Raw genomic sequence first — 14,061 nt, 5'->3', positions numbered from 1 at the left:
AGGGCATCATCAGAGAGGGGGAGCTGGCAGAAGCCACCTTGGGAGAGGGTAAGGAGGGTGGAAAGATGGAGAGCAGGTGGGACGTGGAGATACAGGCGCGGCAGCGGGCGGGGGCGGGAGAGGACGGGTGAGACAAGCGGGTGAGGAGGATCGAGTTTACTGGAGGTGTAGAGCATTGGTATCCGTTCGAGAAAAGGGGGAAGTGGGGGAACGGAATGAGGTCATACAGGATCCGCGTGGGGGAGGGGAGACGGATGCAATAGGCGAGGCGGAGAGCATGGCTTTCAAGGATCTGAAGGGATTTGTAAAAGGTAGGGGGGGGGGGGGGGTGGAGATCCAGGCAAGATGGGCGTAACAGAGGATAGGGCGGATGAGGGATTTATTGGAGTATGGTGGAGAGGTCCAGACCCCACGTACGGCCGGAAAGGAGCTTGAGGAGACGGAGTCGGGAGCGTGCCTTGGCTTGGATTGTCCGGAGATGAGGGGTCATGGAATATCCAAATGTGGATGCCTAAATAATCACTGAGCCCCCGCCATGGTTTCACTCTTAGGACGTAAACTCTTCCAGAAGTTGAAAGCTTTGTGGGACAAATCTCATGTGACCAAGTGACTTATTAGTTCCATTGCTCTATTGTCCAGGTTTTATGGCTTCGGCAGCACGTTTCCCCGTTACGGGCATTTGCATAACTGATGAGCGGTTTTGGAATTCCAGCTTGCCCTGCAATTCCCGGCTTACGGAGCTTGCTTCGTGTTATTTGCTGCTGACAGGGTTTGCGAGTGGTCATTCAGTTCTGCAATCACTTCTGCAGCTGTCGTCGTTGTTAGTTTTAGTCACAATCTTCTTTAATCACTGTCTATTACAATCATTCAACACCCACACACTTGGGTCCGCGTTCTGATTTAGCAGATGATGTTTTTACACTTTTCTTGAATGCTGTATAAATCTTCGATACGGAGACTTTTGAAACACGAACCACTTCTGAAGCCTTGGTTACGGAAACATGCACCATACGAGCACCAACATTTTTCCCAAGTTCGCATTCGCTTAGCTCCGTCATAATGGACTCACAATGCAACGTGTTCTGACCACGCCGGGCATTTGCAACGAACGAAAACGTTCCACAGGTGTTGATCGTGGTCCAATACAACAGCGTAACCTGAAGACTGCATATATCTGCATATATGTTCGAGCATGCATTTCTCGCTGTGTCCGCATATTCTTGTCCAAACCCTGGCCCTCTTCTAAAACGAATACAGATTTTTCATGGCCTCTGAGGCGCCTTTTTTCTAATTTACGAGCTTCTATTTGAAATAAAACGTGTGGAATAAGGTACACATCATTTCGGTCACGTCCCGAGTTCGTTCTCTTGGCTATGAGCATCCATGTGACCCGCTGCTCATCTTTTTATCGTCTCTATTTCCTGCATTAACCCTGTCTGGTAAGAGTGCCTCATTGATGGGTGTAATGGCTCTTCCTAGATGTTTCAAAGAGGTATGCGTAAGAAAAAAAAGCAAGCGATGCCCTGTAGTAGAGACGCTGTCAGATGAGAGAGATGTGACTGTCACTTTTTTTTAGTCGGCAAAAAGAGAGAGGAATGTGGTGTGTTTTGATGAAGAGAGAACGGAGAACATTTTTATCGCCCTTCCTATCGTAACAACTTTCTTAATAATATTGGATTTTGAGTTAATATAAATAGTGTGAAGTGAATTACAGTGCCTAGCCTGTCTATTTATTTGACAGACAGTTCATCTCTCCACATAGAAATATGAGTTTCTTTCTTTAGGCGACACGGTCAACAATTAGCAACTTCTACGGCGGCTGTATTCGAGGCGACCATCGCAGCAGAAGGAACAAGTACAGTTTTCCACTCAGGAGAAATTACAACTAAGAACATTTATTATTAAATTTTCTAGAAAGTTTATTTCAGATATGTTTGACTGTGCCTGTTCGTCAACCGGCCGTAAAAGCCTTCATTAACTTCCATTTATGACTTCACAGCTAAAGTCAGCAAACATTTCCAATGCAAAAACTCTAATTCATTAACCAACCAGAAAAAAAAAACAGAAGAAACTGGTGGCCGAGCAGAGACCAAACCCAACAATCTTCGGAGCGTAAGTAAAAAGTAATGTGATTGTAACAGTGATTGTTGAAATACTAATTGTTGAAATACAATTTATTATTGTTGTGTATATTCGGCAATCAGAACAAAATGAGGAAAGAGGAATGTTACCAGTAAAAACGGAATAAAATCATTGAAACTGAAGAAAATTTCTCTAGAGATGAGTAACTGAAATTTACGGTATATGAATAGAAGTACGTCAACCAAAGGTAGAATCAAGAATATTCCAGTGATCATAGCACGCAATAGCAATATCCTGATTCTTAACCTGGTTAAAACCCTTTGACAAGCAAGTGGCAGTGGTAAATCTTTTCATATAAGTAACAGTGACAAGAATGAGAAGCCATCTTGTCGCGTAACAAAACGAGTGAAATTTTCCACAAGTACTGAGTCTCTGTTATATTTCAATAACTCAGTTTCAGTGTGTATATTTCATTGTCAGTAAAAATGGAATCAAGTGTCAATGAGAAAATTAATACTAATGGTAGTGATCACGATAATACTAAATTAGAATCTAATTTATTAGATAATGAGAATGACAATGCAACGCAACAGGATGGCAATGTCGCAGTCGAAAACAATATACAACTGAAGTCAACTGAACTGAAGTGAATGGACAGAATGATGTCAATTGGCTAACAGTCTATGAAGTTAATTCGCAATCCTCAATAGGACATTACTCTTTCCAAAGTAATTTGAATAGAAACAATGCAGCAGACGTAGGAAATTTTCGGAGCTCGATATTGAGCGAACGTAACGGACGCACACATATTCAGGCTATACGTACATTAGACACTCATTCGCAGGTATCAACCATAGAACAATATTTGCGGAAATTAATGCAAATAAATACTCAGTTATGCACAGGCTTGAGTATAAAAATCACAGACGTGTCCACTGGTGTCGGCAATTTAGATCAAAGTCTCAGTACCTTAGACTAAAACGTCACGACACTTTCGAACGACTTCGAAAATGAGCATACTAACTTGAGCACACAAAAAAATGGTTCAAATGGCTCTGAGCACTATGGGACTCAACATCTTAGGTCATAAGTCCCCTAGAACTTAGAACTACTTAAACCTAACTAACCTAAGGACATCACACACACCCATGCCCGAGGCAGGATTCGAACCTGCGACCGTAGCAGTCCCGCGGTTCCGGACTGCAGCGCCAGAACCGCTAGACCACCGCGGCCGGCTTGAGCACACAGTTTACAGAAGCAGCCAATAAATTAGGAACAAAATTTAGTAATATTTACTATCAGCTAGACAAAAAAAAAACTTTCTAGTATAAGAGAAGATCAAGGTCAAAGTGCACGTCAAGTTGAGAAACTTAAACGGCGCACGGTAGCTTACAAAGCGCACGCGAGAGCTTAGCTCAAGTGGTAAACGCACGAATCCGAAATGAAGTCTGCGCGCGAAAATTTGCTGGATGATGTACAGAAACTAACGCAAGACATAGTATTTCTGACTTTACGACAAACGGTTTTGAAAATGGAGTACGAAAGTAGCAATAAGGTTGTAAAAAGATTAAACGAGAGAGCTGAGGCGGTCGCCTTTGACAGCTATTAAACCCTAGCCGTAAAATACGCCAGGGAACAAAACACTTTGGTTGACGCGGTTGAAGAGTTCATAAACGAAAGAGAAATAAAATTCTCGCAGAAATAGATAGTGACATGAAGGCAATAGAAGGTAAGATTCGTTCCGATCTTGCCAGTGAAAGAGATAGTTCGAACGAACCGCCTTCCGCAGCTAATCAAACCAGAAAAGCAGTGACGTGAACATTGTTTCGCCAAAGTCAGAGTGTGACAAAAGCGAAGGAGAACAGTCTGCAAACAATCGAACGCATGTGCCAGTGTCACCATACGCTGCGTTGCTACCACCGAAAAGGCGTAGAACGGCGCCACAACTGATGACGTAATGCCCAGCCTATCGTCAGTCATAACAGACAATGGTCTAGTAAAACGTAGATAATTCCCAGTCTTCTCACAAGAATCTAAGAAAACACACCCTGTTGTCTTTGAAAGCTCTTCTTGGTCCGAAATGCTAAAGATTCAGTTCGTTGTTGGTTTCATGGTTTCACACAAGACGATACTAAAGTATCAGTCGGACGTGAGTTCTGTGAGAATATTCTTCGTGGATGAGCTACGCTTCCCGCGAATTCTTTCCATGAATCCCATTCTGGCATCTGCGTTACCTATAATTGGCTTCATCTCGTTACGTAACATTATCATTAACAACGTCCGCGTATTCTCGGATTCTCGGGTGTTTAATGGTCAGGATTGATCCTAGTGATTATACGGCAATCGTGTAATGACAGAATAACAGGTCTTTCCGCGTATGTGTTGGTAAATCCGTTACAATTGTTGCACACGATGACAGTCACCTAACAATAAATGCACCAAGCGTCTTCCTGCATTTCTTTTCTGTTTCCTACTGTCACGATTTTTCTGTATAGAACAGCATCATTCACGAACTGTGCTTTTCTACTGCCGAATATGCTTCCCCAGTATGGTACAGGTCATCTCATGCCAGACAAGTAGACACTGCTCTCAACGAAACCTGCAGGTTGATCACAGTTTGGTTAAGACCTATCCCAACTGATAATCTCTAGTGCCTGGCTGGAATAGCGCCACCATGGGTACGCAGAACAGTGGCTGTCAGCAAGGAGAGACTGAAAGTGGAACAGAACAGTGCTCACCCACGTCACAGTCAGTGTGCTCCCTGCCGCCGTTGGATAAGCAGCTGCAGCAGCAAGTCGTATACTCCTAGCTCACTCATTTGTTACATAGTTTAATTCTTAATTTCTTTGCGTGTTTTTGGTACTTGCATTGTTTAATTCATAAATTTCGGGCGTATTATAGTATTTGAGAGTTGTAGCGTCGCGTTTTAGTACCTGAATAGTGTAAAATCGCGTAGTCTCTTTCCGCCGCCGAGCAGTGTGTCAGCAGTGCGCAAGTAGCAGCATTACTGCATTTACTAGGCAATCTTGTATTTTAATAACCGTTTAAATTTTGTCGATTTGTTTGCGCTCTCTGTAGATTAGTTCAGAAGTTCTTTGCACAACAGTTTGAGCATGGATAGGGACTGCAACTGCTGTGTTCGGATGCAGGCTGAGTTGGCATCCCTTTGCTCCCAGCTTCAGGCAGTGTTGGCTTCGGTCACACAGCTTGAGGCTGTTGCCAATGGGCATCACTGTGGGGGTCCGGATGGGGGTTTGTCGGGGACGGCCAGCTCGTCCCACGCATCCCATGATCGGACTACGACTGTGGTTGCCCGGGATACTGCCCGCATTGAGGCTGATCCCTCACCTGTGGTAGAGTGGGAGGTCGTCTCAAGGTGTGGCAGGGGGCGAAAGACATTCCGGAGGGCTGAACGGAAGGCCTCTCCCGTTTGTCTGACGAACCGGTTTCAGGCTCTGTCTCAGGCTGATACTGATCTTCGGCCTGACATGGCTGCTTGTCCTGTTCCAGAGGTTGCCCCTCAGTCTGCAAGATCCGGGCGGTCGCAGAGGGTGGGCTTACTGGTAGTTGGGAGCTCCAACGTCAGGCGCGTAATGGGGCCCCTTAGGGAAATGGCAGCAAGAGAGGGGAAGAAAACCAATGTGCACTCCGTGTGCATACCGGGGGGAGTCATTCCAGATGTGGAAAGGGTCCTTCCGGATGCCATGAAGGGTACAGGGTGCACCCATCTGCAGGTGGTCGCTCATGTCGGCACCAATGATGTGTGTCGCTATGGATCAGAGGAAATCCTCTCTGGCTTCCGGCGGCTATCTGATTTGGTGAAGACTGCCAGTCTCGCTAGTGGGATGAAAGCAGAGCTCACCATCTGTAGCATCGTCGACAGGATTGACTGCGGACCTTTGGTACAGAGCCGAGTGGAGGGTCTGAATCAGAGGCTGAGACGGTTCTGCAACCATGTGGGCTGCAGATTCCTCGACTTGCGCCATAGGGTGGTGGGGTTTCGGGTTCCGCTGGATAGGTCAGGAGCCCACTACACGCAACAAGCGGCTACACGGGTAGCAGGGGTTGTGTGGCGTGGGCTGGGCGGTTTTTTAGGTTAGATGGCCTTGGGCAAGTACAGAAAGGGCAACAGTCTCAACGGGTGCGGGGCAAAGTCAGGACATGCGGGGACCAAGCAGCAATCGGTATTGTAATTGTCAACTGTCGAAGCTGCGTTGGTAAAGTACCAGAACTTCATGCGCTGATAGAAAGCACCGAAGCAGAAATCGTTATAGGTACAGAAAGCTGGCTGAAGCCAGAGATAAACTCTGCCGAAATTTTTACAAAGGTACAGACGGTGTTTAGAAATGATATATTGCATGCAACCGGCGGGAGGGGGGGGGAGGGGGGGGGTGTTCGTCGCTGTTAGTAGTAGTTTATCCTGTAGTGAAGTAGAAGTGGATAGTTCCTGTGAATTATTATGGGTGGAGGTTACACTCAACAACCGAGCTAGGTTAATAATTGGCTCCTTTTACCGACCTCCCGACTCAGCAGCATTAGTGGCAAAACAACTGAGAGAAAATTTGGAATACATTTCACATAAATTTTCTCATCATGTTATAGTCTTAGGTGGAGATTTCAATTTACCAGATATAGACTGGGACACTCAGATGTTTAGGACGGGTGGTAGGGACAGAGCATCGAGTGACATTATACTGAGTGCACTATCCGAAAATTACCTCGAGCAATTAAACAGAGAACCGACTCGTGGAGATAACATCTTGGACCTACTGATAACAAACAGACCCGAACTTTTCGACTCTGTATGTGCAGAACAGGGAATCAGTGATCATAAGGCCGTTTCAGCATCCCTGAATATGGAAGTTAATAGGAATACAAAAAAAGGGAGGAAGGTTTATCTGTTTAGCAAGAGTAATAGAAGGCAGATTTCGGACTACCTAACAGATCAAAACGAAAATTTCTGTTCCGACACTGACAATGTTGAGTGTTTATGGAAAAAGTTCAAGGCAATCGTAAAATGCGTTTTAGACAGGTACGTGCCTAGTAAAACTGTGAGGGACGGGAAAAACCCACCATGGTACAACAACAAAGTTAAGAAACTACTGCGAAAGCAAAGAGAGCTTCACTCCAAGTTTAAACGCAGCCAAAACCTCTCAGATAAACAGAAGCTAAACAATGTCAAAGTTATAGTAAGGAGGGCTATGCGTGAAGCGTTCAGTGAATTCGAAAGTAAAATTCTATGTACCGACTTGACAGAAAATCCTAGGAAGTTCTGGTCTTACGTTAAATCAGTAAGTGGCTCGAAACAGCATATCCAGACAATCCGGGATGATGATGGCATTGAAACAGAGGACGACACCCGTAAAGCTGAAATACTAAAGACCTTTTTCCAAAGCTGTTTCACAGAGGAAGACCGCACTGCAGTTCCTTCTCTAAATCCTCGCACAAACGAAAAAATGGCTGACATCGAAATAAGTGTCCAAGGAATAGAAAAGCAACTGGAATCACTCAACAAAGGAAAGTCCACTGGACCCGACGGGATACCAATTCGACTCTGCACAGAGTACGCGAAAGAACTTGCCCCCCTTCTAACAGCCGTGTACCGCAAGTCTCTAGAGGAACGGAGGGTTCCAAATGATTGGAAAAGAGCACAGGTAGTCCCAGTCTTCAAGAAGGGTCGTCGAGCAGATGCGCAAAACTATAGACCTATATCTCTGACGTCGATCTGTTGTAGAATTTTAGAACATGTTTTTTGCTCGAGTATCATGTCGTTTTTGGAAACCCAGAATCTACTATGTAGGAATCAACATGGATTCCGTAAACAGCGATCGTGTGAGACCCAACTCGCTTTATTTGTTCACGAGACCCAGAAAATATTAGATACCGGCTCCCAGGTAGATGCTATTTTTCTTGACTTCCGGAAGGCGTTCGATACAGTTCCGCACTGTCGCCTGATAAACAAAGTAAGAGCCTACGGAATATCAGACCAGCTGTGTGGCTGGCTTGAAGAGTTTTTAGCAAACAGAACACAGCATGTTGTTATCAATGGAGAGACGTCTACAGACAGTAACCTCTGGCGTGCCACAGGGGAGTGTTAGGGGACCATTGCTTTTCACAATATATATAAATGACCTAGTAGATAGTGTCGGAAGTTCCATGTGGCTTTTCGCGGGTGATGCTGTAGTATACAGAGAAGTTGCAGCATTAGAAAATTGTAGCGAAATGCAGGAAGATCTGCAGCGGATAGGCACTTGGTGCAGGGAGTGGCAACTGACCCTTAACATAGACAAATGTAATGTATTGCGAATACATAGAAAGAAGGATCCTTTATTGTATGATTATATGATAGCAGAACAAACACTGGTAGCAGTTACTTCTGTAAAATAGCTGGGAGTATGCGTGCGGAACGATTTGAAGTGGAATGATCATATAAAATTAATTGTTGGTAAGGCGGGTACCAGGTTGAGATTCATTGGGAGAGTCCTTAGAAAATGTAGTCCATCAACAAAGGAGGTGGCTTACAAAACACTCGTTCGACCTATACTTGAGTATTGCTCATCAGTGTGGGATCCGTACCAGATCGGGTTGACGGAGGAGATAGAGAAGATCCAAAGAAGAGCGGCGCGTTTCGTCACAGGGTTATTTGGTAACCGTGGTAGCGTTACGGAGATGTTTAGCAAACTCAAGTGGCAGACTCTGCAAGAGAGGCGCTCTGCATCGCGGTGTAGCTTGCTCGCCAGGTTTCGAGAGGGTGCGTTTCTGGATGAGGTATCGAATATATTGCTTCCCCCTACTTATACCTCCTGAGGAGATCACGAATGTAAAATTAGAGAGATTCGAGCGCGCACGGAGGCTTTCCGACAGTCGTTCTTCCCGCGAACCAAACGCGACTGGAACAGAAAAGGGAGGTAATGACAGTGGCACGTAAAGTGCCCTCCGCCACACACCGTTGGGTGGCTTGCGGAGTATAAATGTAGATGTAGATGTAGATACGGACATAATCCACCACAGCAACGGCTGAGCTCGCGAAAGAGCTTCCTGAGGACATCCGAGAAGCTCACCGTTTCACCAGAGAAGGCAAGGTGGAGTTATGGAAGAAGTCGACGCCTCACGTGCGCGGATGGGCGGATGGATGCCAGAAGCTGAAGAACTACATCCTGGATACAATGAAAGTTCGCTGCTGTGGAAATCTTTAAGCAGATTACGATCAGGAGTAGGACGACCCAGAGGCAACCTGAAGAGATGGGGCTTCATAACAGAAGACATGTCCTGTGATTGTGGACAAGGACAAACAACAAGCCACATTCTTCAGTGTCCTTTGTGCCGTCCATCTTGCACAAAGAATGATCTCCTGGAAGCCACTCCAAGCGCCTTGGAGGTTGCAAAATACTGGACACATGTAATATAAATAAATAGAGCACTTGCCCGCGAAAGGTAAAGGTCCCGAGTTCGAGTCTCGGTCCGGCACAGAGTTTTAACCTGCCAGGAAGTTTCATATCAGCGCACACTCCGCTGCAGAGTGAAAATCTCATTCTGGAATATAAATACAATTTGTATATATGGGTATGGATACTGTAAATTTGTATGTTTCTGACTCAAGAATAAATTCACGAACTGTCCCATGGAACGTTACTCATTCTGTCATTTGTATAATTTGTGACAAATTGACGTCTAATACCCTCACCGAAGGAACGCTCGAAATCACTTCTGTGTCCGAAGATTACTCTGTGTTAAAAATGACATACTGCGTTATATTTGCTAGGATTCTGTTTGCTACGAACTCTTCGGTCCAGTAAAGACGATGATCTGTACGCTCGTACCTTATTAGGCGGAAGTGCGTAACTACATACAACAGCTTCCAGAAGTTAACGAACACACTATAAACCTAGTGTCCGTATCTGCTGCCCTCTGGGCCTCGTGGACGAACGGAGTGAGTTGGGATTGGCGTTATCGTTGTTTGCGGAATATATGAAGGCCTGATTTCAATAGTGACCCAAGTCCATTTTTGTTCATTCTGAGATACAGCGTCCTTAAGTTAAATGAGCGCTGAAAAATCTGCAGTTGAGGTACCAGAAATATAAAAGTATATATACTTGAATAATATATATACTTGAATATTTCTGGTATCTCAACTACAGGTTTTTCAGCGCTCATTTACCATATATACTTGACTATTTCTGGTATCTTAACTGCAGATTTTTCAGCGCTCATTTAACTTTAGGACTCTGTGTCTCAGAATGAACAAAAATGGACTTGTACCATTATTGAAATAAGCCCTTCATCTGTCGATTCTTACAGAGGAGAGTTGCGGTCTCCAAACTGGTCGCTATACAAGTGCATAAAAGATGTTTCAAATTCTACAACGGACTGTCAGCTATATCGGTACACCAGAATGAAAAAGGCTCCTATTATAGCTCAAAAAATGCGAATATATCTTGGGCAGAATTAGGGATGTAAAAAAAGGGAACTAGCTTTTCAACTCCTCCGGCAACTTCAGAGACATTTCAATCAAAACCTCTTGAAATATTTGTACTTTTTTGCTTGTTGGTATTAGTAACCATGTGATGTAATAGGCCTATAATACATCGTGCCAGCAAAATAATATGACACGTTATGACTTATCGTATTACATGACACACGCCATCATGTCATCTAACATGGCAGTTGTCATGTCGTGGGGTATGACACAAAGTGTCACTTAATTTTAGGATTCATGCGTCCCAACTCTGGGATACTTCCTATTGTAGGTGCATCCACGCTCTCTGATACTTCCTATTGTAGATGCGCCCCATCCTCTATAAGCACATAAATCTGTGTGCATTTGTTCTTACACCCGCTCTCACCATGTAACAGAGGATGGGTGTGGGGGAGAAATGGTTCCATCGGGGAAAAAATCAACCATCCTAACCATAAATAAAAAAAATCATTGCCCCCAGGAACAAATCTGTCTCCAGAAATTTTATCCTTCCAGCTATTAGATGTATTTAGCCATGCCATATATTGTTTACAGTGTCTGGTGAATCTTCTGGATATTGGGCACAGGATCAGGGACATTAGTATAAAAATTTCAAGATGCAGGTGTGCCAACACCTTGCAGCTACGAATTCACTGTACTGGAGAACTGGGATTAACTTGTAAAAGTGCGCGATTACATAAGACGTTTTGATTAAAATGCTTTTGAAGCTGCTAGATAAGTCGAAAACCTAGTTTTCTTCTTTTACATCCCTAACTCTACACTGGACATGTTCGCCTTTTTTGTGTTATGATAGAGACATTTTTCATTCTGGTTCCAAACTTTTACTCTACCATAATTTCGACACTAGACCGCTATACTTCCCCCATGAACCATGGACCTTGCCGTTGGTGGGGAGGCTTGCGTGCCTCAGCGATACAGATGGCCGTACCGTAGGTGCAACCACAACGGAGGGGTATCTGTTGAGAGGCCAGACAAACATGTGGTTCCTGAAGAGGGGCAGCAGCCTTTTCAGTAGTTGCAGGGGCAACAGTCTGGATCATTGACTGATCTAGCCTTGTAACATTAACCAAAACGGCCTTGCTGTGCTGGTACTGCGAACGGCTGAAAGCAAGGGGAAACTACAGCCGTAATTTTTCCCGAGGACATGCAGCTTTACTGTATGATTAAATGATGATGGCGTCCTCTTGGGTAAAATATTCCGAAGGTAAAATAGTCCCCCATTCGGATCTCCGGGCGGGGACTACTCAGGAGGACTTCGTTATCAGGAGAAAGAAAACTGGCATTCTACGGATCGGAGCGTGGAATGTCAGATCCCTTAATCGGGCAGGTAGGTTAGAAAATTTAAAAAGGGAAATGGATAGGTTAAAGTTAGATATAGTGGGAATTAGTGAAGTTCGGTGGCAGGAGGAACAAGACTTTTGGTCAGGTGATTACAGGGTTATAAATACAAAATCAAATAGGGGTAATGCAGGAGTAGGTTTAATAATGAATAAAAAAATAGGAGTGCGGGTTAGCTACTACAAACAGCATAGTGAACGCATTATTGTGGCCAAGATAGACACAAAGCCCATGCCTACTACAGTAGTACAAGTTTATATGCCAACTAGCTCTGCAGATGATGAAGAAATTGATGAAATGTATAACGATATAAAAGAAATTATTCAGGTAGTGAAGGGAGATGAAAATTTAATAGTCATGGGTGACTGGAATTCGTCAGTAGGAAAAGGGAGAGAAGGAAACATAGTAGGTGAATATGGATTGGGGGGAAGAAATGAAAGAGGAAGCCGCCTTGTAGAATTTTGCACAGAGCATAACTTAATCATAGCTAACACTTGGTTCAAGAATCATAAAAGAAGGTTGTATACCTGGAAGAATCCTGGAGATACTAATAGGTATCAGATAGATTATATAATGGTAAGACAGAGATTTAGGAACCAGGTTTTAAATTGTAAGACATTTCCAGGGGCAGATGTGGATTCTGACCACAATCTATTGGTTATGAACTGCAGATTGAAACTGAAGAAACTGCAAAAAGGTGGGAATTTAAGGAGATGGGACCTGGATAAACTGAAAGAACCAGAGGTTGTACAGAGTTTCAGGGAGAGCATAAGGGAACAATTGACAGGAATGGGGGAAAGAAATACAGTAGAAGAAGAATGGGTAGCTCTGAGGGATGAAGTAGTGAAGGCAGCAGAGGATCAAGTAGGTAAAAAGACGAGGGCTAATAGAAATCCTTGGGTAACAGAAGAAATATTGAATTTAATTGATGAAAGGAGAAAATATAAAAATGCAGTAAATGAAGCAGGCAAAAGGGAATACAAACGTCTCAAAAATGAGATCGACAGAAAGTGCAGAATGGCTAAGCAGGGATGGCTAGAGGACAATTGTAAGGATGTAGAGGCTTGTCTCACTAGGGGTAAGATAGATGCTGCCTACAGGAAAATTAAAGAGACCTTAGGAGAGAAGAGAACCACTTGTATGAATATCAAGAGCTCAGATGGCAACCCAGTTCTAAGCAAAGAAGGGAAGGCAGAAAGGTGGAAGGAGTATATAGAGGGTTTATACAAGGGCGAAGTACTTGAGGACAATATTATGGAAATGGAAGAGGATGTAGATGAAGATGAAATGGGAGATAAGATACTGTGTGAAGAGTTTGACAGAGCACTGAAAGACCTGAGTCGAAACAAGGCCCCGGGAGTAGACAACATTCCATTAGAACTACTGATGGCCTTGGGAGAGCCAGTCATGACAAAACTCTACAATCTGGTGAGCAAGATGTATGAGACAGGCGAAATACCCACAGACTTCAAGAAGAATATAATAATTCCAATACCAAAGAAAGCAGGTGTTGACAGATGTGAAAACTACCGAACTATCAGTTTAATAAGTCACAGCTGCAAAATACTAACGCGAATTCTTTACAGACGAATGGAAAAACTGGTAGAAGCGGACCTCGGGGAAGATCAGTTTGGATTCCGTAGAAATGTTGGAACACGTGAGGCAATACTAACCTTACGACTTATCTTAGAAGAAAGATTAAGAAAAGGCAAACCTACGTTTCTAGCATTTGTAGACTTAGAGAAAGCTTTTGACAACGTTAACTGGAATACTCTCTTTCAAATTCTGAAGGTGGCAGGGGTAAAATACAGGGAGCAAAAGGCTATTTACAATTTGTACAGAAACCAGATAGCAGTTATAAGAGTCGAGGGACATGAAAGGGAAGCAGTGGTTGGGAAAGGAGTGAGACAGGGTTGTAGCCTCTCCCCGATGTTATTCAATCTGTATATTGAGCAAGCAGTAAAGGAAACAAAAGAAAAATTCGGAGTAGGTATTAAAATTCATGGAGAAGAAGTAAAAACTTTGAGGTTCGCCGATGACATTGTAATTCTGTCAGAGACAGCAAAGGACTTGGAAGAGCAGTTGAACGGAATGGACAGTGTCTTGAAAGGAGGATATAAGATGAACATCCACAAAAGCAAAACGAGGATAATGGAATGTAGTCA

Source organism: Schistocerca nitens, chromosome 5 (genome assembly GCF_023898315.1).
Source record: "Schistocerca nitens isolate TAMUIC-IGC-003100 chromosome 5, iqSchNite1.1, whole genome shotgun sequence".
NCBI lineage: Eukaryota > Metazoa > Arthropoda > Insecta > Orthoptera > Acrididae > Schistocerca > Schistocerca nitens.
The sequence above is the reverse complement of the archived record's forward strand: the minus strand, read 5'-3'. Positions refer to the sequence as shown.